The sequence below is a fragment of the Galeopterus variegatus genome, unplaced genomic scaffold, assembly GCF_000696425.1.
Source record: "Galeopterus variegatus unplaced genomic scaffold, G_variegatus-3.0.2 Scaffold458, whole genome shotgun sequence".
NCBI classification, from domain to species: domain Eukaryota; kingdom Metazoa; phylum Chordata; class Mammalia; order Dermoptera; family Cynocephalidae; genus Galeopterus; species Galeopterus variegatus.
Window position 1 is genome coordinate 86,052 of NW_007726569.1, and position 26,797 is coordinate 112,848.

At 36.6% G+C, this 26,797-nt stretch overlaps 1 protein-coding gene and 1 non-coding gene across 2 annotated transcripts in view; one reads left to right on the forward strand and one right to left on the reverse strand.

Moving 5' to 3' along the window:
* The window catches only part of SLC35D1 (solute carrier family 35 (UDP-GlcA/UDP-GalNAc transporter), member D1), a 65,719-nt gene that overhangs the window by 31,958 nt on the left and 6,964 nt on the right, over positions 1 to 26,797 (forward strand). The gene's annotated exons all lie outside the window — the stretch shown is intronic.
* On the reverse strand, positions 24,717 to 24,788 carry TRNAI-GAU. The gene has a single exon. It is a non-coding gene; the product is annotated as a tRNA-Ile (tRNA).

Below are 26,797 nucleotides of genomic sequence, written 5' to 3' on the forward strand. Positions count from 1 at the left end.
TGTGTGTGTGTGTGTGTGTGTGTGTGTGTATGTATGTGTCTGTGTGTATATATATATATATGTATCCATAATTGGGTGATAACTCTGTTAAAGGGTTATGCATATCTGTTTGCTAGAACCAAATGAAACACCTAATTATCTTCTATTCTAGGAGCTGGGAAAATATGGTCTGCTTTATTACAATGCACTGTTCATGATTCTGCCTACCCTAGCCATTGCATATTTCACAGGAGATGCACAAAAGGTAGGACTTTCTAATTATGGTTTAATGGCTTATGTTGGTGAATTGCATTATTTTTTTTATAACCAAAAGATAGACTTTTGGGTTGTTAAAAAGAAATGTGCTTATTAAGTGACCAGAAACTGAGAACTTATTCTCTAGTTTGCTAATGTCATACTAACCTTTTTTATTGGCAAAAGCATTGGATAGTACTAAAATGGCTCAAAATAGCTCTGGCTGTCAGCATAAAAATAGTGTATGTCAACCAGTGTCCTTTTCTTATGTGTCAGAAGGATAGAAGGGAATTTTAACATTTCTGTTATACTGTAAAATATAAATAGTAGCAACCTATCCTTAAGAAACAAAAAACCTTGAAATAGTAAAAATTCTTCAGACCCTTAATAGAATGCTAGGCATTACTAAAAGTTCTCTGTTTCAGTTTACAGTTGTCATCCTGGTTAAATCCCAATCTGTTTCTTTTTTTTCCTCAGGAGATATTTAGCACTGTGTGGTGACTTAACTATATAAATAGCAACTAATATAGTAGTTTACCAATTTTCTGCAAATATTTAGCTAAATAAAACCAGAATAGAGTAGCAAAATAAATTCAGAGGAGAATTTTTCTCTAAAGCAAGTCCATATTCATAGGAGAAAAATTGATACCATATTGTTAGAATTCCCCAAATTTTGCAAACTAAATGGAAATTCACAATTTTGCCAAGAAGTCTGTACCAAGATTCCTTCTAATGATTCTCCTGGCTAGTAGCTTCTTCAGAATGAATGTGTTGGTTGTCCACTCTAATGATACTGATGATTTCCACAGATCAGTGGGAGCTGAAATAAATAAAAGGTTTTTGAAAGTAGTTAGTTATTAAAAAATTGTTCTTGAACCAAAGGCAGGAGACTGACAGCTTATGAAACCACCCCCCTCCTTTTTTGTTTTTTTAATCAAGACCTCTTTCTTTTAAAGAACTGTCACAGATCATCTTGAATACATGTGTAAATGTTTTAATGAACTGTGACCTGGCTGCCAGTAGGCTTAAAAGTGGCCTCAAAGTAAGAAACAGAGCTATTCAAAGAGTGTTGAGTATTTTTTGGCTGTGAAAAAGTGTGATGAGACACTAACATTTATTGAGTCCTATTATGTGTTAGTCACTTGTATACGTAATATAATGTAGTGTTCATAACAGTTCTAGAAAGTTTGAATTATCCTTATTTTACTAATGTGGATGTAGAGGTTCAGAGAGACTAAGTAACTTGCCTGAAGTCATACTGTTAGTGGGCAGTAGCGTCAGGATTTAAACCCAAGTCTGACTCGAAGGGCTATGGTCTTTACACAGTGTTCTGCCTCCTTCTAGCAGAGGCAGCTCTCACTCTTCAGCTTTGGGGCAAGAATGTGGTGTAAAATAACTAGCCCCTCATGGCAGTACACATGGTTCCAAATCTCAAGACCAATCTATATATGAGAAAGTTGGAAAAATTAATGTAGTTAGGCATTCTACGGACTTAGCAAAAATGGAATTTTCATTAATTGGAACTTTGACTAGTAACTTGCAGGTACTTGAAAGAATTGACCAAAGGAGACATTTCTTCATTCCAGAGTGATGATTATTTATGTAGCAGTTGTAGCATAATTCATGCGTATTTCAGAGTTCAGTAACTCACAATCAGTTTGAAATGCTTCAATATAATTAAGATGTTTATTCATAGCGTAAAAAGTTAGAAGCTAGAAGCAGACTTTGGAGACCTTAGAGAACATCTGGTTCAAGACTCGTATCTCATAGATGAAGAAATTGGGGCCCAGATAGGGCCAGGACTAGACCCCAGATTTCCTTATTCTAAGACCAGCACTTTCACTCTTCTCACCATACCACACCGTGCTTCCTTCTAAGTTAGGACCAGTGCTAGACACAGGAATTTGAAGTATACTCTGCACGCAGAAGATCAGCAACCTCCGGTTCCGTTCCTTACTTCTATCTGACTTTGCACAAGTCCCTTCTTTTCTCCCACTGTGCTTTGTCATGTGTAAAATGAGTAGTTTGGATAAAATGTTCTCTAGTTAGAGCCATTTGTAGGGCTGAGACAGTTTCTGAGGAGTAAAAACATGCCAGTGTGGATGCCTGGCTGCTATTTTCACAGCTGGCATAAGCTTGGTTCTCCCTGATAATCAGTGTTGATAAACTGCTCCCGTCTCTTGAAATCCAACAACTAATTTGTGTGTGTGTGTAATTTTTTTTAGTTTATTCAGGGTTTTCAAAATCTTGGATTTTCTAAGAACCAAGGAACTAGTATATTCAGCACTTAGTTTTTTTCTGAAACATGTGTTTTCTAACTTCAAAACATTCTTTTTGTTTAAAAAACAAAAAAAACTATGTGTCATGCCAAAGCCAGCTTATCTAGTTAACATAGGTGAAGGTGGAGTAGATGTCACTTTACTGACTTTCCAAAGTATCAGGACAGATTGCATTTAAACTTATTAGTTGCTACCTCCAAAAGGGAATCTTTGCAGCAGAAAGCCTATGATTCACAGAGTCACAGGAGTTGGAGCTTGGCTTTCTTGCAAAGACACACCTTTGCTGTGGATCTCACAAGGCCAGTACTGTGGGCACTGGTACATTGTATAATGTCTTCATTATGTCACTGGTTAAATTACATGGCTCAGAAGTGTTACAAGAAAAGTTGCTACACAGATCATCTACCCTGAGGTGTCTCTTACTGAACGTTGCTGACTAAATAATGTAGAAATTTTACGTTTGGTTAGCCTTTCCATAGTTGTTATTCTTTTGTGGATCACTGTATGGCCAATACAGATTGATTTTCAGACCCTGAGTTATTCTCTTCTCATTGACAGATCCCTTCTGTTTTCTGGGCCTTGGTGTTCTCATATGTAAAACAAGAGGATTGGATCAGTTATTCTGTAGTTATGAATAGATCTTTCTCTTTCTGTGTATATTGTTTGACTGACAAAGTAATGTTTTTAGCCATTATTTCCTTTGAGGATTGTATGTATCTTTGGGGTACAACATTGAATATCAGTACCTGTGTGCAATATGCGATGTTCAAATCAAGATAATTAGTATATTCTTCATTATACAGTGTAATTGATTTTTGTGACCCTTTACCAATTCCCCCCTCTCCCTCCTTCCTACTCCCCCTTTCCTACCTCTAATAACCTCAATTCTGTTTTATTCTCTTGAAGGTTCAACATATTATTGTGATTTTGTATCTTTTTAAAATTTTTATTTATTTATTTATTTTAGCTCCCACATATAAGTGAGGACATGTGGTATTTCTCTTTCCGTGCCTGGCTTATTTCACTTAACATGATTTTCTCTGAGTTCATCCGTGTTGCTGTGAATGGCAGAATTTCATTCTTTTTTATGGCAAAATAGTATTCCACTGTATAAATATACCACATTTTCCTTATCCAGTTGTCCAATGATGGACATTTAGGTTGGTTCCAACTCTTAGCTATTGTAAATAGAGCTGCAATAAACATAGGAGTACAGGTTTCTCTTCAACATGATGATTTCCATTCCTTTGGGTATATACCCAGCAGTGGGATTGCCCTTTTATTGTGCAACATTCTTTTCATACCTGTGGTGTGTATTGGCCTGTGGTGTTACATTACACTGCCAGCACATGTAGATCTAGAAAATTCATTCAAAACAAAAGGGAAGCCTAAGAAAGTGTCTTTGTATATTCAATCTAAAATCACAGGCTCTGCTCAGCCAAGATTGAAGATTGCAGGCCTTGTGGCAGAAAGCCCGTTTAGTTCTGTGTCACATACAGATGACCAGGCAGGTCATTCCCTTCACAATGGCTCTTTATCAGAGCTTTCTTTAGAGGCAGAAGTTTTGTTTTGTTTCAGATGTTTTTTTTTTTTTCCCCCCCCTATTAACAAAGTAAATGTTCACTGTGCCTTCTGGACTTCCTATCTTAGGAATAATAAAAAAAAAATTGCTTGCAAGTCTGAAAAATAACAGTGATGGTAGTTTAAGGGAATAATCTCTACTGTATGTAAATTCTGTATGTGCTTTAAGTGTCTGCATTTCATTCTCTCAGTTGATTCTCCTAAGAGGCAGATGGAGCAGACTACTTTCTACGTTTGTAATATAGGTAGAAGCTCATAGAGGTTAAATGACTTTATCGTGGCCTCATAGAAATGCATTAAAGGCAGAATTAGAACTCCTACTTTTTGATTCACTGATCAGTAACCATGTGGAGCCATAAAGGAAAAAAAAATTGTGGATGTATTGCCTTCCCTTTGGTTTTCCCCAGTAGTACAGTTGGAAAGACTATAGGTTGTGGAACTGAGTAGGCACTTACTAGCCGGATAATTTTGGATAAGATACTTAACATTTCTGAGTCTAGCACATAATAGGCACATAAGCACTAGCTATTATTGCTTTTTTAATGCTGTCTTTAGGGCAGGGGGAGTGGGCTTCTTTGTATTATAGGGACTGCTTGAGTTATATTTACCCTACGGCTGTACTTTCAAATGGCTGCTGCTTGTTCTGTTGCAGCCAAGTCTGTTCCTGCAGCAAAGCAAGGAATGCAACAGGCTGCTTATGCTATAAACTGACTTTTGCCAGAAATGGGTCAAATACTGAGGAAAGGGGGAAAAAATTATTTTTTTATTTTTGAATTTTATATAAATGGAATCATGTTCATGAGATTTAATATCCTACAAATATAGTTATTGTGTCGCCAGAGGGGACTGTGTAGTATATATTTGGGGCATTTTTTTCTGAGTAAAATTTAATGTTACATGTAGAGAGCCTTGGGCTTGGAGTATGTAGACTCAGGTCTACCATATATTAGCTCTGTGACCTGAAGTAAGTGACTTATTGTCTTCTGGGTATAAGAAGACCTGACCTTTCCATTTTACAGGGTTGTCGTGGGAATCAAATGGCATGATGTGTGCAGAAATGCTATGTATACTATAAAGCACTCATCAAATATAAGTCAGTTCTTTTTGTTTGTTTGTTTTTTGGCAGCTGGCTGGTATGGGGATCTGAACCCTTGACCTTGGTGTTATAATACCATGCTCTAACCAACTGAGCTAATGGCCAGCTTTTTTTACTGGCATGGTTTGTGCCTTCATTATCAGCAAACCTGATTAAACCATCTTTAGCATCGTGCCCCAAGGTCTGCTATGGGGCCTGGCACGTGGTTGGACTTAATAGATGTCAACATAATACACTGAAAGCAGAGGAGATATTTAGAGCTCAAGGAGAGGGACAGAGCTTAAGTGTATGGAGAAGTTTATGGGAGGTCTTTGCTGAATAATTCTGATTACTTTCCACTCCTGGGTCACCAATAGAAAAAATTAAAAAGTAATGATTATATATAGTAGCTGACATCATTTATTGAACCAAACTCCCTCTGTGTCAGGCATTGTAGCTATATTGTTTCTAATTCTGATAATAATGCTGCAGGATAGGCCTTATTATTATTCTTTTTACATATGCAGAAAGTAAGGTTCAGAGAATCATCATAGTCCAGCACAGCAGCTTATTCTCTTTTCTTAATGACTTTGGAGGAAAAGAATAGTTTTCCTTTAGGAAAGGAGGATAATTTAGAGGAAAATTCTTGGGCCTGGATTCCTGTTAACGTTTTAGCTTCGGTGAAATGAAGTCTCTGCTTTTCAAGCTGATCTAACACTCATGTCACAACTGGAAGAAGCCTTATACCATGCAGTTCTCCCTCACAGAAGGTAAATCTGGCATTATGAAGCAGTTGTGAGGTGGTTCAAGATACTGAGTTTCTGAATCCTGGTCCACTACTTTTTTTTGTTTGTTTTAGGTACAATGGCTTTTCCTGCAGGGTACCAGTAACCCTTCCAAAGATAGTTCTGGTGCTCACTTGTTGATTTGCTGGGTTATGTGTTCCCTCTTCAAAGAAAAAAAACTCAGTGCAAAAGCTCCTGAGTCATATGCAGTAAAAATGACCTTTTACCATTAGAAGAAAATTTTAAATGATGTTAACTATACCTTAGTAAAGCTGGGGAGGGGGAAACTGAGAGCAAACCAATACTTTTGTGAATAGTTAAAAATGTGAACAGTTAAAATGGAAAACATACTTTTATGAGACTCTGGTCCAGTTTCAAATAAATGTGAGATAAATATTATTTAAAAATAAGTGAATAAAATTATATAGATTTAAAATGAAACTTGAAATACATTTAGTAGCATGTACAAGCAGGTGTGTGGGTGTATTAAAAAGCAAAGTTCAACTCATCTGCCTTAAGAAAGTGATGCTGGGCCATATAGATCATAGTTGTTTAATCCACTACGATGAGTATTTGTCCTTGCACTTCTAAGTGCTTGTAGCTATTCATAATGACATATAACACAAACCCTGCTGTCAAGGAACTTATAGTCTTTCTGGCAGAGGCCGGTCTTCTGAGTCCTAGGTCAGTTTATTGCACTTTAGTGATTTTTCATCAGAGGGATATTATGTTTACAGGTATGAAAGAGCATAGCATGAGATTCTATGCATGAATGTATCTATCCTTCTTTCATCCAGCAAACAGTTATTAAACACCTGCTATTTGCTGATCACTTTATTAAGCACCATGGATACACAGATAAGCCATCAAGGTATTTGTAGTGTCTGGATAGATAATGATGTACATATTTACCTGATACAAGTAGCACTTAGTGTTCTGGAGAGTGTGTCAGGAAAGAAACTAATGTGCAACTTAGGTTTTTGTGTAAGGCTTCCTAGTGGAAACATCGTTTGAGACAAGTTTATAATTCAAATCAGGAATTAAATGTGTTCTTTCCATTCCTAGCCATGTTGGAATAACAGGGGCAGTATTTACCTTTGTGCCATAAACTACTAGAAAACCAAACATATAGGAAACATTTTTCAGACTTTCAACAATAGGCAGTGAGGGATTGTTGAGAGAGAAAGGACAAGAAGAGAAAAAGAAAGCTATAAGGAAGACTCAAGTAGAACTTTTAGGGATGAAAAATATAATATCTGAATTGAAAAAATATAGTGGAAGAATTAAACAGCAGATTAGACACTGAAGAAAAGGTCGTGCATTAAAGACAGTAATAGAACTCTCCGAGATGAAGCACAGACAGAAAAAAAAAAAAGAGACTGTAAAACAAATGAGCAGAGTAGTAGTGACATGTGGAGCAATATCAAGAGGTCTAACATCTGTGTAGCTCTAGTCCCTGAAGTGGGGGAGCAGAAATTTTTTTTTCTTCCAGATTTGATGAAAACTCTAAGTCCCCATATACAAGGAGCTCAACAAACTTTAAGTAGAATAAACACAGGAACCTATACCATAAAGAGACATTTCCTAATGATAAAAGGGTTAATTCATCAAGAGGACATAACAGTCCCTAACTGTGTATATTCTTGATGAGAGAGCTCCAAAATATGTGAAGCAAAAACTGATACAACAGAAAGGAAAAATAGACCAATCCACGATTATAGTTGGGGTTTTTAACATTCCTCTCAGAAATTGATAGAAAAACTAAACTGAAAGTCAGTAAGGATATAGAACACTTTGAATAACACTGTCAACCAACTTGACCTGATTGACATTCAAAAATACTCCAATCAGCAGAATGCACATTCTTTTCAAGTGTACATGGAATATTTACCAAGATAAACTATGTTGTGGGCCATAAACCAAGTGTTAATAGTTTAAAAGAATTCAAATCATACAAAGTGTGTTCACTGACTAGAACAGAATTAAGGTAGAAATAATAACAAAAATATTTGGAAAATCTCCCAATATTTAGAAGTTATATACCTCTTAATAATTCACTGGCCAAAGAAAAAAATCACAAAATTAGAGAATATTTTGAACTGAAGGAAATCAAAACACAACACAGCAAAATTTGTGGGATGTAACTAAAACAGTATATAGAGGAAAATTCATAGTTTAATTAAGTGCTTATATTAGAAAAGAAGAAAGGTCTAAAGTCAGTGCTCTGAGCCTCTACCTTAAGAAACTAGAAAAAATAAGAGGAAAGTAAATCTAAGGAAAATAAGAGCAGAAATCAATGAAATAAAAAACCAATGAAACTAAAAGCTGTTTTTTAAAAAAAGATCAATAAAATTGTAAACCATAGCCAATTGATCAGGACAAAAAGTGAAAATACACAAATTCCTAATATCAGGAATGATGGAAGTGGGACATCATCACAAAGACAGCATATGTTAAAAGGATAATGAGGGAATATTATGAACAACGATTTTATGCCAATAAACCTGACAACCGAGATGAAGTTGACAAATTCTTGAAAAAGACAAACTACCAAAGCTCTCTCAAGAGGAAATAGTTAACATGAATAGCCCTATTCTATTAAATAAATTGCCCCTGTTCATTTAATTAAAATTCATTAAAAACCCTAACTAATATAGGGCTATTTAACAATAGCCTTATTTTTGTTAAAGAAATTGAATTTGTAGTTAAAAACTTGCCCAAAAAGATAATTCCAGTGCCTGATCACTTCACTGGACAATTCTACAAAATATTTAAGGAAGAAATAATACTTTTTCTACATAAATTCTTCCAGAAAATAGAAGAGGAGATTACACTTTCCAGCTGGCTTTATGTGGTCAGCATTACCCTCTAAAAAAAAGATGGCAAAAACATTACAAGGGGAGATAAAAGTATAGTACAAAAAAAAAAAATCTGGCAATACTCATAGATTAAAAAGAGCAGTATATCATGACCAAGTTGGGTTTATTCCAGGAATTAAGGTTAGTTTAACATTTGAAAATCAATCAGTATAATTTGCCACTTTAACATGAATAAAATGGAAGAACAATCTCAATAGGTGTAGAAAATGTAAATTTAACACCTATTCATGAATTTAAAATTCTCAGAAAACTAGGAAAAGAAGGGAACTTTCTCAACATAGTAAAGGGCGTCTACTGAAAAAGTTATTGCTAACATACTTAATGGCTAAAGACAGAATACTCTTCACTAAGATTGAGAAAAAGGCAAGGATGTCCACTCTCATAAAATGTTCTGTTCAGCATTATACCGGCCAACCTCATTGGTGTAACAAGGTAAGAATAAGAATTTAAAAACCTTAAAGATTAGAAAAGAAGAAGCAAAACTGTCTGTATAAGAAGCATGATCGTATATGTAGAAAATCCTAAAGAATCTAGAAAAAACTGATTAGAACTAATTAGCAAGATTGTATGATACAAGGTGAGTATACAAAAATCAGCTGTATGAGAGTACTTCAGAAAGTTTGTGGAAAAATAGAATTGGAAGATAATATAAATCTGTAAACACAACAGTAGTGAACACTTGGAAACTAAGTAAATAGTAGTACCATTTATAGTAGCTTTAGAATTATGATATACTTAGAGATAAATTTAACAAAATATGTCAATATTTGTACACTGAAAACTATAAAATAGTGCTGAAATTTAAAAGACCTACATAAATGATTTTTATATTTATGAATGTTTATGAATTGTATGGCTTGATATTAGTTTGTCAGTTCTCTGCAAATTGATCAGAATCAACACAGTCCCATCCCATAGGAAGATTTTTTTGTAGAAATAGATAAGCAGATTTTAAAATTTATGTGGAATTGCCAAGGACTTGGTATATAGTCAAATCAGTTTTGAAAAAGAACAGTGTTAGTGGATTTATCCTACTTGATTTCAAGATTTCTTATAAAGCTACAGTAAGTAGGACATTGAAGTATTGGATTGAGTAGACATAGATAATTGGAACAGAATAGAGAATCTAGAAATAGAAATAAACCATGTGGCCAGTTATTTTTGTCAAAGGTGCCAAAGTAAATCAATGAGGAAAGGATAATCTCTTCAACAAATGGTGTTGGAACAATTTGACATTTATTTTTATTTTTTATTTATTAATATACAGTGTAGTTGATTTTTGTGTCCCTTTACCAATTCCTCCTTTCCCCCCTCCCCATCCCTCCTCTCCCAACATTTATGTGCAAAAAATTGAATCTTGATCTTGACCTCATGAAATAACATCTGGAAAATTAAAAATTAACCTGAAAAGTGTTATAAGTTGAATTCCCTCCACCCTCAAATTTATATGTTGAAATCTTAACCCCCAGTATCTCAGAATGTGACTTATTTGGAAATGAAGTCATTGAGATATAATTAGTTAAGATGGGGTCTTACTGGAGTTGGGTGGGCCCCTAATCTGATATGACTGGTGTTCTTATTAAAAGGGGAAAGTGGACACAGACACACACACAGGGAGAGTGCCATGCAAACATGAAGGCAGACATCAGGATTATAGCTTTGTAAGCTAAGGAACACCAGAGATTGCCAACAAACCACAGAAGCTAGAAAAGAGCCAAGAAACAATTTCTCAGTCAGTAGAAGGAACCGACCCTATGGACAGCTTAATCTTGGACTTCCAGAACTGTGAGACAATAAATTTCTGTTGTTTAAGATACTCAGTTTTGTAGTATTTTGTTATGGCAGCCCTAGCAAACTAATATAAAAAGAATAATAGAACTTAGATTTAAAACCATTAAACTCCTAGAAGAAAATATAGGAGAAAATCTTTGTGACTTTTGGTTAGACCAAGGTTTTATAGAAAAAGTTTTAAGCAAGAATTATAAAAGACAAAGTTGATGTTAGACTACATAAAAATTAAAATTTTTGTTTTTCAAAAAACACCATTAAGAAAATGAAAAAGCATGTCTCAGACTGGGAGAAAATATTTGTATTTTATGTGTGTGTGTGTGTGCATATATATCATATATATGATTAAGGGCTTTTATCCAGAATATATAAAATAAACTCTTACAACTCAGTATTAAGAAGACAAATAACTTGAATAAAAATTTGGCAAAAGATTTGGACACTTGACCAAACAAGAATAATAAGTAAGCACATTAAGTGTTGGCTGGTTAGCTCACTAAGTAGAGCTTGGTGCTGATAACACCAAGGTCAAAGGTTTGGATCCCCATACTGGCCAGGCCCAAAAAAGCAAAATAAATAAATAAAAGCACAGTGAGAGTTACTTAACCTGGTTAGTTATTAGAGAAATACAAATTAAAATTACGAGATACCACTTACCCTCTAACTAGAATGGCCTATAACAGTTCCAAGTGTTGGTGAAAATGTAGAGCAATGTGAACTCTCATATAATGCTGGTGAGAATACAAAATTGTGTAGCTACTTTGGAAAACAGTTTGGCATTTCTTATAAAGTTCAAGATACACTTACCCAAAGAACTGGCAACACTGTAAATACCCATTTACTAGGTATTTACCCAAGATAAATAAAAACATGCCCACAGAGGGACTTGTATTCAAAGGTTTATTGCAGCTTTATTCATAATAATAAGTTGTGGAAACAACCCAAATAAATGTCCATTGATTGGCAACTAAATAAGTTGCGGTATGTTCATAAGATGGAATGCTAATTGGCAGTACAAATGAATGAATTACTGATACACACACCATGGATGAATCTTAAAAACATTGTGCCGACTGAAAGAAGCAAGACACAAAAAACAAGTATGTTCATAAGATGGAATGCTAATTGGCAGTACAAATGAATGAATTACTGATAGACACACCATGGATGAATCTTAAAAACATTGTGCCGACTGAAAGAAGCAAGACACAAAAAACATATACTATATAATTCCATTTGTATGAAGTCGTTAAACAGCAAAACTGTGGTAACAGTTGAAAGTAGATCAGCAGTTGCCATGGGCTAGAAGTGTGGGAAGGGGCAGGAGGGAACTTTCTGGGGGTGGGGTGTAAGAATGTCTTTATCATGATTGCAGGTTGCATGACTATGCATTTGTCAATCTCATTGAATTGTACACTTAAAATTGACAACTTTTATTTTTTATATATTATACTTCAACAAAGACAGAACCATAAACAAACTGAATGTCTACTGTCAAGTGCTGTGTTTGGAATATGATAAGATAAATGTGATGTGGATCCTGCCCCCAGGGAGTCCACAGTCTGTAGACATTGTACAGAAAGACTTGTAGGTCAGAGAGATAAGAGCCCTAAAGAGAAGTACTGAGGCACAAAGGAAGGAGTAATTGATCAGGAAAGGCCCTACAAAGGAGCCTTGAGTTTTAATTTGATGGTTCAACAGGAGTCAGATGAGTGTTGAAGGGAAGAGCATTCCAGGCAAGGGATGCAAGTATGAAACTGCATGTTATGTATTGTAACCGCAAAGAGCCTGGTATTGTTGGAGTCCTGGAGCCATGAGATTTATGTAGAACCAGCAAGAGTTGAAGCTGGTTGGGTTGGCAGAGATATATAAGGTGGACTGTTTCTCACATTTATTTACCAAACTTGTATTGCAAAAGAAACTTGAGAGAGAAACCCTACTCTTGAATGAGAGATGAGATGATCAATGTACCCTTTCATTTCTCTTAAAACAAACAAAAAACCAATAATAACAAAAACACCTAGCTCTAGAATCAACTGTTTTAAAACAGTAACTCTCCCTGAACAGACCTCTACTGAATTTGTGTAACTAAGATTGTACTTGACCTTTCACATGTTACATGTTTTAATGTTTGAGAAAGCCTTTAATACTAGCACATTAATAGTTATCTGGGAGAACTGCTGAGATTAGCCAGATGTGGCTTGTACCTTCAAGGAAATACCATTCCTTTATATCTATCGGGAGAAGTACAAAATTTCCCCCGCATTACATTTTGGAAAGGAGAAAACTTTCTGAAACTGCTTATTGGTTCAGCTCCATATATGAGTATATGAAATTCTTGAACATCACTCTCGGAGTGATGTAGGGAATCGTGTGTGTGTGTGTGTGTGTGTGTGTGTGTGTGTGTGTGTGTGTGTGTTTATTGGGGGCAGACACAGAAAGATTTCCATTAATGGATGGGACAGCTGATTTTGAAGGCTTGCTTTAAAATCTAACGCTTCTTGTATATTACAGGCAATGGAGTTTGAAGGCTGGGCCGACACCCTCTTTCTTCTGCAGTTCACCCTCTCCTGTGTGATGGGGTGAGCCTTTGCTGCTGCCTTGTTAACAGATAGTTTTCTTATAGAAACAGATTAGAGAAATTTGTTCTAGAGTCTTTTTGCCACATTTCTCAGTGTCTTGTTCAGTCTTTGAGTATGTCAGCTTAGGATAATTAAGCCTCCAGATTCAGGTGGTTTCACAGCCTTTGGGAATGTGCTCTCAGGGCTACTGAACTTATTCCAAAGTCATGCTTAGAAGGATGGAGAAAAGAAACTGATATTATGTGATAACTTACTGTGTGTTAAGCGCCATTGTATTTCAACATGTATTTTATGTCTACATTGACCATTTGACAGATATTGTTATCCCCTTACCTATGAGAAAGCCGGCTCAGAACTTAAGTAAATTGTCTAAGTTTGCACATTTAGTAGATGGCTGTGGCAGTATTTGAATTTGGGGCCTTTTGACTCCCCTCTACCGTGTGGTCTTCCTCTTAGAAGAGAATATGTTGAAGACAAGAGGGTATCTGCAAACATGCCTCTTCTCTTCACTTTCATATTTCTCTAATGTGTATTTTCACTCAACCAGTCAGTTCAGTTGCCGTTCGTGAGTGGGTGCTTCAAAATATAGTTGGCATGGTATCTTGGTACTAAGGCTCCAAGGCTTAGTGTAAGTCTGGGAGTTCTAACTGCTGCCACTTACTTGTTATGTGAACCTGTATCCCCTCTTAAAGTAGCTTTAATTTACTTTTCTTCCCTCCTTAAGGATCTCTCTTGTCTTCACCCTGGCCCAGAGGTCACATTGTTCTCATGAGAGGTACATATCTGAGATAGGGCCCGTGAACTCTGAGCTTTCTATGCAGTTTAAGTGAATTCATAGGGAACATGATCTATGAAGAATACTCATGATTATGAATGGTAGTTTCAGGGTTTTGGTGAGGGTAGCAGGGAAAAACACCTGGTCATAAAATGGACATGTGCTTCTCTTTAGTGAAATTTTAAAAAATCTGAAGCTACAGTATAAACAGCAGTGAGGTAGGGAAAGCTCACATTTGGTCAGTGACTAGAATGTGCATGGCCAACACTGGTTGTTTCTCTTGGCTAGAGATTATAATAAAGTAAGCAACTGGATCTTACTTATAACATATGTCTTCCTTCTTTATTCTAGGTTTATCTTGATGTACGCCACAGTACTCTGCACTCAGTATAATTCTGCTCTTACAACTACAATAGTTGGCTGTATTAAGGTGATTTGAAAAAATATTATCTTTTTGGTACCTGCTTTATTTGAAAATTGTTCCTCTAAAATAAGAGTCTGGCTATGGCCAAAAGCCCCATAATCCTTATTTCTTTACTACTGTCTTGATGGTTTGACAAATTGTCATGACAGTTTCTGAAACAATCTTTAAGAACTCAGGAGGGGCATAGTCTCTACTAGCAGGCAACTTAGTTCTGAGGACTATGGGAAAAGGAAAATGTATTATCTTAGAGTAGAAGGAAGAAAGAGAATTAGGCTTGTTTTCTGACTGGGCAAATAAATAGCTTGGTAATGATAGGTCTATCCCTTTAACCCCCAGTGAGAACTGTTCTGTTCTCTGCCTCACTGAATTCTGGCTACTCTGCAGGGAGAGGATGCCTGCCAGAAGCTAATCAAGGGAGTTTTCCTATGCCTGAGCCAAACCGTAAATGGCCCACTTTTAAAAGCTGTGTCTGACATTTCCAGTGATGTCATTTTTTTCCTGATCCATATTATTTGAAGGAGACTCATTTGTCTTCAGCCAGAAGAGCCAAGTTGGCTTGAATATTGAGCCAAAGTTAGTGGCTTAAAGTCTGAGGCCTCTTTCATCTGTCTTTGTGATACTAGTGCTTTCAGATTCAAGAGGTCATAGCATGTCCAAATTCCAAATGAATTAGCAAAGTGAGCTTGCTTTCTAAAAATGGCAAGGCAGAGAGAGATAAGTCCTTGATCATTGTATTAGTCCATTTTGTGTTGCTATAACAGAAATACCTGAGACTGGATAATTTATAAGGAAAAGAGGTTTATTTTGCTTATGATTCTGGGACAGTTGCATCTAGCACAGGCCTCAGGCTGCTTCTACTCATGGCAGAAAATGGCAGGCAGCTGGCAGGTACAAGCAAATCACATGGTGAGAGGAAAGGATGAAAGAGAGAAGAGGTGCCAGGGTCTTTTAAACAGCCTGCTCTCTTGGGAACTAATAGAGTGAGAACTTACTCATTACTCCCCCCTCCCCCATGGAGAGCATTAATCTATTCATGAGGGATTTGCCCCCATGACTCAATCAGTTTCCAACACTGCAACATTGGGGATCAGATTTCCACATGAGTTTTAGAGGGGACAAAACAACCAAACTCTAGCAATCATTTTGGGAAAAGAGGGCAGTTGCCCTTGTGTCTTCCTTTTTGATGCCCCATTAGTCAATAATGAGGGAAGGGGTTGCAAATGTAAAGTTTTTACTGCTCTGCTATGTTTCCCTCTGTACCCCCAATGGAGTGGTACCCACCTGACCTCACCTTAGTAACTATATTGGGTTAAAACTCCAGATCTTTGGCTTCAAATCATAGAATTGGAGTGTTTGGTATAAATAGAATTCTAAGTTAAGCTATAACAAGTCAATTGTGTGAATTCCCCCAGAAAGCTAGAGACAGTCTTTATTTCAAAGGACTGGGCTGGCTGAGGCAGTTTTAGCCCCTCACGTTAGCTCTCAGCTATATTTTGGTTTTGCAAAGTGAACGCTTCAAAAGCAAAGTAGATGGCTTGGATCTTCAGAATAAGAGCAGCAAGAGCATAAGAGATAGGACAGTTGGTACCACGTTTTTAGCCAAGAAGAAGGATGGTGCAGGAAAGCCTATGTTTAATTTTAATAGCAAAACCTATTTGCTTGGAATTTCTTAGTGTACTTTCTTCGTCATTATCAGCATGGGAGACAAATATAGTTATGCTCTTGTTAACATGAGGTCCATACTTTTCTTTTGATATATGCTTCTCCCAATAGTAGTCCAAGAACTCTGTGGACTTAGTCCAAAGGGATTAATTTTACTTAACAAACCGTAGAAGGAGGAAAAAAACTAGATTGTCTGATTAGTTTGCTGTAGCTCTTGCTTCTCACTGATGCATGGTATTGCCGCTGAAGGATGGCTTGCATCTTCAGGCAGATTGGAGTCCGATGATGACCTTGCTGAGTCAGTCTCTCAGGCCACAGTGAAGCTTCTGACATTAGCCTCATAGTCATAACCCGTGTAGCTCAGCCACTGTTCCCCCAAGGGGCTTTACGCTTCCTTTGGTGCTTGAGGATCCCAAACCCATAAGTCCTTGGGTTAGCATTCCTTGTTTCTCTTTGGTGTGGTGGGAAAATTGCTTAGGATAACTAGTTACAAATGGAAATTCCTAGGCGTACCCGATATACTGAATCAGAATCTTTAAAGTAGAGTCTGAAAATCTTCATTTCTAACAAGGTTTCCAGATGGTCAGGTATACTGAAGTTTGAGAATTGCTGTCTTAGTTTTGGGCTACCATGATAGACTCTTTGGTGCTTCTTGATAAATTTTGTTTGGGGGACGTTGGTGTCTTCTGATAGCAAACCTTGTTTAGGATACTCTAATATATACCTCCAGTTTTTCTAACTTCTGATTTTGAGCAGCAGGGGGTAGGTTCTCTGTCCTCTTCCTTTCTGACGTTCCCTGAGTAGTTTATGCAAGTTAATCCACCTTCTCCCTGGATTTCTGTATTCAAAGAGCAGTCCTGTTACACACTTCCCAAGTTGCCCATTGGCCTTGTTTACTATTATATTTTATTTAATTTTTTCACTTTAAATAATGAGAAAATTTGCTCTAAGATAACTTGCTGTCCCCATCCTTAGACCTAGAAGAGGCTGATGTAATTTAGAATGCTCTCTCAAAGGGCACTTCATTATAAAAATAATTTCGAAGTTTGTTTTTGGCCTTTTAAAAAAACACAATAGCACTTTACTTTCTCTCTTATAGGCCTAATGTAGGAGAGCCCAGGTAGTAAAAATATTTTTGACATTTTCAGTTTATGGCAGTTTTAATAACAGAGAGGAAGGCAGTGGCTTATGAATGTGAAAGAAGGGAGATTAGGGAGGAACTGAATAATAGTTTGAACTTTGGAAACTTGTTTTTCTCTTTTGTGGTCTGAGGATAATTAAAAGGGAACCAGAAGATATTGCATTTGGACTGTCAGGAGATGTGATTTTAGGTATAATACTGTGAGTTGACTTTCCATGTGTTTTATTTTTTAAGATACCAAGGAATATTCCTCTAAAAACAGTCTTCATGTTGGTAAAGACTCTACCATCTCCTTTTTCCATTTTGTTTTTTTGGGGTTTTTGTTTGTTTGGCTGGCTGGCAAGTACAGGGATCTGAACCCTTTACCTTGGTGTTATAACACCATGCTTTAACCAGCTGAGCTAACTGGCCAGCCCTTCCTTCTTCCATTTTAAAAGAGGAGGGACAGATGCTTGCATATAAGCAGTCTTCTCCTCACAAATCAACAGAGATCTCAATGGGAGGAAGAAGTCTTTTCTAAGATTGCTAAAAATGTGTCTTTGTATTTTCTACCCTTAATAACAACAATGTTTCTCTATTTAGATTTATAATGTCAGCCCATAATAAAGGGCAGGGAAAGTTTGATAATCTTGTTAGTATTCTTCAGTGTTGGTGAAAGCATTTATCTGGAGAAATAGATTGAGAAGAGGCTAATGTCACTGATTCCTTATTAGTGTTCTTGATCATACTACATTCATTTTAGGGTTGGTGGGTTTTTGTTGTTACTGTCTATTTGCTTTTGTATTTTAAGGATAGGTATTTGGGTCACAGCATGAATGAGTTTAAATGTATATTTAAAAAGCTCAGTTAAACCTATGTAACAATATATCGCCATTTTTCTTTTTAGAATATATTAATAACTTATATTGGAATGGTCTTTGGTGGAGATTATATTTTCACATGGACAAACTTCATTGGCTTAAATATCAGGTAAGTAAAAATATTTAATTAAATCTAACCACTCTGACAAGTGGGATTTGGATACTCAAATAGTGTCACAGTAAGGTTGGGCTATTAATTCAATGACAAATTTGTTCATTTATTAAAGAAACACTTGTGGAGTGCTTCCTGTGTGGTAGGTATTTAATGTCTATGTCTCTATGTAATGCTTTTTAAGAAAGAGGGAGAGAATGGTTCCGTATTCTATGCATAGTATCTGGGGAATCTTTTCTGGAGGTTGAACTCCTTTTACTTAGCCTTCAGAGAATGGTCCTTTAATTGTTATGCTAGATGGCAGCACAGTGTTCTCAAGAAATTCAGGGCTAATGAAGATTACCAGTTCTGTTACAGTTGCTTTGTGTATCTGACCTTAGACATATCACTATCTTTTTTTAGACCTTACTTATCTTCATCAGTGAAGGGGGTGATTTGTATTGTATGAGAGATCTTTTTCAGTTCTAGAATTTTGAATCTCATGGTTTTAAATATTATTTATATGACTAAAAACTATAAAATTTATATTCGATCCAGACCTCTATCCTAAAGTCAGACTTGTCTAACAGCTCACTTCACATGTGCAGCTGACATGTTCAAAACTGAACTTTTATTTCCTCCAAAGTCTATTCCCCACAGTCTCTATCATCTTAGTTGATGGAGAGCCCTTTCTTTTAACTGTTATTTCAAAAATCCTGGAGTCATCTTAGACTTTTCTGTCTTGTATCCAGTGTATTAGCAAATTTTATTGGCCTTACCTTCAGAAAATATCCAGTAGAGAACTACTTCTCATTGTTTTTGTCATCGTCTAAGCCACCAACATATCTTGTGTAGATTATTGGCTTAGTCTTATATACTTGAATTCCTTGCTTGACTCACTGACCTCCCTCTGCCCCGATAAATTTCTCAATGGAGTAGACAGTGTATTTCTTATAAAAATTAAATCAGAACATGTTATCCTTTTAGCTCTGCACACCCCCCACCCCACCCCCCCACACCCTGGCCATGGCTGTTCAAGTCCCAAAATACTTACAAGGCCCTACAAGATCCATCCCTTCTTTATCGCTCCGACTTCAGCTCCTGCTTCTCTTCTCCCTCACTGTGTCTGCTTCATCCACATAGACCTCCTTGCTATTCCTCTCTTGCTTTGGGGCATCTAGACTTTTCTTCTGCCTGAAACAATATACTGACATATGTGCATGACTCTTTTATACCTGTACATTTTTGCTCAAATTTTACCTTCCCAAGGAAATCTATCCTGGCCACCTTATTTAAAATTGCAACGTGCTTTCTCTCTTCTGATACTCCCAAACCCTCTTATTCTGCTTTTCTGGTTTTCCGGAGTACTTAATCACTTTCTAATCCTATATAATTTGCTTATTTTTATTTATTGCCTACTTCTGTCTCCTCTGCTAGAATATAAGCATGATAGTAGGGATCTCTGCCTATATTGTTCACTGATATTTTCCAGGCTCCTAGAATGAATTCTGGAAGTTGCTTAATGAATACTTGCTTATTGAATTCTACATGGATTGGTGAAAAAACACTTTGGAAACTATAAAGCTCTCTACTGGTATATGGTAGTATCATCTTTTTAATTTGCAGCAAATTGAATAACCTCTTCAACTTTTTATTCAAATGTAAACAAATACCTATTCTACCTTCCTATGGATCAATTTAAGAATTAACACTAATGTCGTTAATAGGTTAATAATTCAATTTTGGCCTTGCCTGTCATTTACTTACCACTATTGTTGTATGTCTTTTCAAGGAAAAGTCATTTGTTATTTGTGGGGGTAAGAGTTGGAGGGAAGGTTGGTATATGTGGATACCTGAGGATTAACTATTATAGGAGGAAGATGAGTAGCTGAGTGTCATACCTTGTTTGGAGTTGTAGTTGATGCTTGTCACATGTGTTACTTTGAGCAAGCTGTTTGTCCTTTCTGAGTTTCAGTTTTCTTATGTGTTTGGGATGAAAATAACTCTCTCTTTAGAGTTTTAGAAAGAAATAATCTACTGAATATAAAGTGCTTGTTCCCTATTTGACATCTGTTCTTAGTAAATATGAGTTTCTTTCATTAATATTTTGTGAGGAAGGGCCAGAATATCAGGAGCAACATGGTGAATCTGTTCTGATTTTGAATGTGGCCTTAGTTTCATTTATTTCTAAAAATCTGGGTTGAAGAATCATTACAACACAAATATAGACTTGACTTAGAGATCTCTTGATTTTCTGTTTTGTCCTCCTCCAAATAAATAACATGATAGCCAAAATGAAGTAAAAACTTCTGTTTGCATTTTCAGATCTCTGCAGTTTAAATCTCTTATGATAAAATAGTATCATAAAATAGCCTCAAAAAGAATAAAATACTTAGGAATAAACTTAACCAAAGAGGTGAAAGACTTGCACACTGAAAACTATACTAGGTTGATGAAAGAAGTGAATACACAAATAAATGGAAAGACATTCTGTGCTCATAGGTTGGAAGACTTAATATAGTTAAAATGTCCATACTGCCCAAAGTGATCTACAGATTCAGTGCTGTTCCCATCAAAATTCTAGTGGTATTCCTTACAGAAATAGAAAAACAATCCTAAAATTCATGTGGAACAACAAAAGACCCAGCATTGCCAAAGCAATATTGAGAAAGAAGAAAAAAGGTGGAGGCATCACAATTCCTGATTTCAAAATATATTACAATGATACAGTAACTAAAACAATATGGTACTGGCATACAGATATATAGACCAAGGGAACAAAATAGAAAGCCCAGAAATACCCACGTGTTTATGGTCAATTGGTTTTAGACAAAGGTGTCAAGAACACACAATGGGGAAAGGATAGTCTCTTCAACAAATGGTTCTGGAAAAACTGGATATCCATATGCAAAAGAATGAAATTGGACTCTTATACCACACACAAAAATCAACTCAAAAATGGATTAAACACTTATGCATAAGACCCCAAAATTTAAAATGCCTGAAAGAAAACGGGAAAAGCCTCATGACATGATTTTATGGATCTGACACCAAAAGCACAGGCAACAAATGCAAAAACAGACAAGTAGGACTACATCAAACTAAAAAGCTTCTGCACAGGAAACAATCCAACAGAGGGAAAAGGCAACCCACAGAATGGGAGAAAAGGAACTCAATAGCAAAAAACCAAATCACCTGATTAAAAAATGGGCAAAGGACCTAAGTAGACAGTTCTCCAAAGATGACATACAAACAGTGAACAGGTTTATGAAAAGGTGATCAATGTCACTAATTATCAAGGAAATGCAAATTAAAACTACAGTGAAATATCATTTTATACCTATTAGGATGGCTGATATTTTTTTTTTTTTTTTTTTTGTCTTTTTCCGTGTCCGGCAACGGATCGCAACCCTCAGTGTTGCCCCCGTACCGGACCGGGGACCGGCAACGGGATTGCAACCCTCGGTGTTGCTCCCGCGCCTCGCTCAGCCAGTGAGCGGGAACCGGTCTGTATGTGGGATCCGAACCCTCGGGCGGGAGCGCCGCCGCGCTTCCCAAGCAGCGCACTTATCCAGTGCGCCACCGGGCCGGCCCTAGGATGGCTAATATTAAAAAAAAAAAAAAAGATAAATGTTGGTGATGATGTGGAGAAATTGGGACCCTTGTACACTATGGGTGGGAATGAGAAATGGTGTAGCTACTATGGAAAACAGTATATGGGTTCCTTAAAAAATTAGAACTAGAACTACCATATGTCTCATCAATCCCATTCTTGGATATATATCCAGAAGAATTGAAATCAGGATCTCAAAGAGAAATGTGCACTCCCATGTTCACTGCAGCATTATTCACAATAGCCAAGGTATGGAAACAACCCAAATTTTCATTGATGAATGGATGAAGAAAATGTGGTATATACATATAATGGAATGTTATTCACCCTTAAAAAACAAGAAGGTTCCACCATTTGCAATAACATGGATGGACCTGGAAGACATTATGTTAAGTGATATAAGTCAGTCCCAGAAGGACAAATAATGCATGACTCCACTTACATGTGGTATCTAAAATAGTCACACTTATAGAAGCTGAAAATACAATAGTGGTTGCCAGAGAATCGGAGGAGGGGGAAATGAGTTGTTGTTCAATGGATATAAAGTTATAGTTATACTAGATAAATGAGTTCTGGATATCTGCTGTACAACGTAATACCTATAGTTAACAATACAGTGTTGTGCACTTAAAAATTTGTTGAGAGGGAAGATCTCATGTTAAATGTTCTTAACAGACACACACACACACACAGACACACAAAGGTAAAGGAACACAGGAAACTAGGTTGTTATGATGGTCTCACAGGTGTATGCATATGTCCAAACTCATCAGATTGTACACCATAAATATCTGTAGGTTTTTGTATATCAATACAAATAGGTTTTTGTATACCTCAATAAAACTGTAAAATAAATAGGTGAATAAAATTTAAAAAGAAAGGTTAGATATCTTTTTCACATTGCAGGCTACTTAAAACTTTCTAGGTGCCTGAATGTGTTGGAATGATACAACACATGTCAGCCTAACATGCATCAAAACCTGTGTCTTGAAAATTCTTCCAGTGGAATTTCTTTTTGTGTCGGGTAGTTCTGGTTAATTACATAGTTTCGGTTAATTATATAGTTCTGATTAATGTACTTTAAACAGTACCATTTTGCAAGCCAGGCTAGTTGATAATGATGTTAATGGTATTCTTTACTTTTGTAATATTTTTATTAATTTCTGATTGCTTTCAAATTTTATTGTAATAACTTTTACATGCCATTTCTTTTTAGTATCTATTTTATTGCAAGGCTATAAAATAAGTGATGTGCATTAGTCAGCTAGTTAGCGTTCAGATTATTTGCAAAGTTGGGATTAGAATCCAGGTATCCTGACTGCTGTTCAAATATAATTTCCATTACAGTGTACTTTATAGCTTTGATAAGGAAAGTATATTGCCTAATATTTTTCTATTTTTTTTCTTTAAAATGAAAATTATGATTTTCTTGTTTACATTTCTTTTTAGTTTCTTCCACTAGTCACTAAATAGAATAAGAGGTCATGGACATTCCTTTGTTTGTTTAGTATAAGAACTGGGAGCTACTTATTAGGTTTCACTTTGCTTGGAAATGGTGTCATTCTATCCTTGGCAGACTCACTTTGAAGGAAATCACTGATTGAACTGTGTTCTTAAAAGATCTATTGTTAAACCTAGACATATCTAGCTCCCCTCCACCCTGCTTTCTTTACTGTTTTAAGAAAAGTTTAAATAGCTCTCTCTCTGGTATGATTCAAGTGAAGGAAACAGATTTGCATGGTATCTTCTTGGGTTCCATACAACTTTGATTCTTTGATATGAGGAGGTTTTTTTTTCAATAAGGACCTATTGAAAGCTTGCTTCTCCCCAACTCCCCTAAATGCCTTTTTCCAGTGGCCAATTCCTGAGTGCTCACCCAAGCCAAAAGAAGCAACAGAGAGGGTGGGGCACAAAGAGTGAAGACAGAGCATGCTCCTGTACTTGCTTCAAAGTCTGGGCTCTGGCCTGTGCCTTAGGCCTGAGTAGTGTTGCTTTTCCAGATAATGACATCATCATTCTCACAACTGCCTAGTCTAGAATTCGTACAGTCTCTGGAACTCATCTTTATCTGTGATTCTTCTCTTTTTCTTTCATTAAAAAAAAAAGAATATATTATTAAACACAGTAAAACTCACTTTTTAGTGTGCATTTCTGTGAGTTTTGATATATACCGTCATGTAGCCACACCGCAAAATAATTCTATTACCCCCCAAAAGTCTATGTCCCTTTACATTCAACCCCTCCAACTCTCCTCAGACCCTGACAAAGATTTGTTTTCTGTCTGTATAGTTTCCAGAATATCATATAAAGGATATGTAATGTATGTAGCTTTTCAGTCTGGCTCTTTCACTTAGCATACTGTACAAGAAATTCCATCTGTGTTGTTGCATGCATCAGTAGTTTGTAAATTTTTATTGTTGAATAGTATTCTGTTGTATGGCTATATCACAGTTTATCCATTCACCATTTGAAAGACACTTGGATCGTTTTCAGTTTTTAGATATTATGTATTAGCTGCTCTAAACATTTGCTTAGAAGTTTATGCGTGAACATAAGTTTTCATTTCATGTGGGTAAGTGCCTAGGAGTTCAATTCCTGGGTTGTATGGTTAAGTATATGTTTAATTTTGTAAGAAATTGCCAAACTATTCTCCAAAGTGGGAAGATGATTTCGTATAACCACCAGCAATGTATGAGTTCCAATTACTTCACATCCTGACCCTTGGTATTGTCAGCTTTTTAAAATTCTATTTTAACCCTTGTAATAGATCTCTAGTAGTATCTCATTGTGGTTTTAATTATTTCTCTAATGATTGATGTTGAGCATTTTTTCATATGCTTACTTGCCATCTATAAATGGCTGTTCAAATATTTTGCCCATTTTTAAAAATTGGTTTTTTTTTTCTTATTAAGTTATTAGAGTTCTTTCTTTCTTTATTTTTGGTGGCTGGCCAGTACAGGGATTGAACCTGGACCTTGGGTTATCAGCACCATGCTTTAACCAGCTGAGCTAACTGGCCAGCCCCTTAGTACTTTGTATATTGCAGATACAAGTCCTTCATCAGATATGTGATTTGCAAATATTGTTTCCCAGATTGTGGCTTGTTTTCCCATCCTCTTAACACTTTTTTGAAGAGCAAAGATTTTTAATTTTGATGAAGTCCAATTTATCAATTTTTTCTTTTATGAGCTGTGCTTTTGGTGTTGTATCTGAGAAATCTTTATGTAACCCAGAGTGACAAAGATTTTTTTCTAGATATTTTTTAGCCATGTGAGGGCACATGAGATAAGAGATTAAAATGGCTCCTTCTTTTGAACGTTTCTAAAGTCTCCTTGTTTACCTCCTGTCTTACTGCTGATTTACCTTTATTCTCCTATTTCTTTCCCTTGGCAGGCAGGATGAGAATCAACTGGTAAACCCATTCTGTACATATCATAAAGGAACTGACTGCTTAGTCCATGGCAAAACCATGCAGACTGATTTCTGTCTTCAAGGAATTTGTAATCTAGCTTGGAAGATTCCTTTATTCATAAATATTTATTCATAAACAAACATGTGCCAGACATTGTTTTAGGCAATGGGGATAGAACTGCTAGTAAAGCTGAACAAAATTCTTCCCCTCATGAAGTTTTCTTTCTATTAGGGGAGACAGAAAATGAATGAAGATAAATGAGTGAAATATTTGCTGTGTTAGCTGCTATGAGTGACGTATTTGCTGTGTGAGTTATAAATAGAAATGGAGAAAAATAAAGCAAGGAAGCAGGATAGGAAATATTGTGGGGGTGGGAATGCTTACGGAGGTTACATTTTGTGTAAAGACTAAAGGAATTGAGGGAATAAGCCACGCTGATTTCTGGAAGGAAGAGCAAGTGTAAAGGCCCTGAAGTGGGAGAGTGCCTGGAATGTTCAGGGAACAACAAGGAGGCCAGTATGGCTGGGGTGGAGTGAGTGAAAGGAGATGGGACCGTAAAGGTAATGGGGTAGAGGAGCCAGAACCTTTTGTTCATTACAAAATTATTTTCGAGAGACAGGAAGATGGTAAAGGATTTTAAATGGAGGAGTGACATAATTTGACTTAGCTTTAACAGGATCACTTTTAGCCACTGTGTTGACATTAGATTGAAGGAGGAGAAAAGGTGTGGAATGATTACGTTAAGAGCAATGGCTTTCATTTGTATAGGGATCATATAGCATTTATGATAACATTAAGCATTTGTATAGCACCAACAGCAATGACTAGGCACACTCTTTATACATTCTCTCAAAAGAGCTTTCAGAATTATGATCACATAAATGTCACAGAGTAGCTTATCCAGACTGGTACCATTAATAAAGGTTGTGGTAGTCTCAGGAATTAAAATCACACAGAGTTGCTTGGGAGGCTTCATAGAGGAAAGGATATTTGATGAGTAAGTAGGATTTGGAGCAGTGGAAAAAAGAAGGGCGCTTTTAAGTACTGCATGAACAAAGGCATGGAGCTGGAAATGCAGGTGTTGGAAAAGTGTGAAGTGCCTCAAGTGTCTCATAATAGAGAAAGAATAAGTACCCATCTAGGAAGACATTCTGAGACTTATTAATAAACTATAGGTAGCAAAAGTTAGGTCAAGTCTTGCTTATTTGCAATATAATTAAGGCCTGGTTGGGATGATGCAAAACAGGAAGGTCTTATTATACTTTGGACTCTTCCTTGATTTTTTGGGTGAATGGGGTACACAGCCAAGAGGAGAAGCAGCAGCTGCCCAAAATCCTTTCTTCTTTTTGCTTTTTGGCAGTAGTAGCCCCTGGTGTGGCCTTAGCATTTTTTTTTTTTTTTCCTTTTTGTCTTTTTCCGTGTCCGGCAACGGATCGCAACCCTCAGTGTCGCCCCCGTACCGGACCGGGACCGGCAACGGGATTGCAACCCTCGGCGTTGCTCCCGCGCCTCACTCAGCCAGTGAGCGGGAACCGGTCTGTATGTGGGATCCAAACCCTTGGCGGGAGCGCCGCCGCGCTTCCCAAGCGGCACACTACAGCAGTGCGCCACCGGGC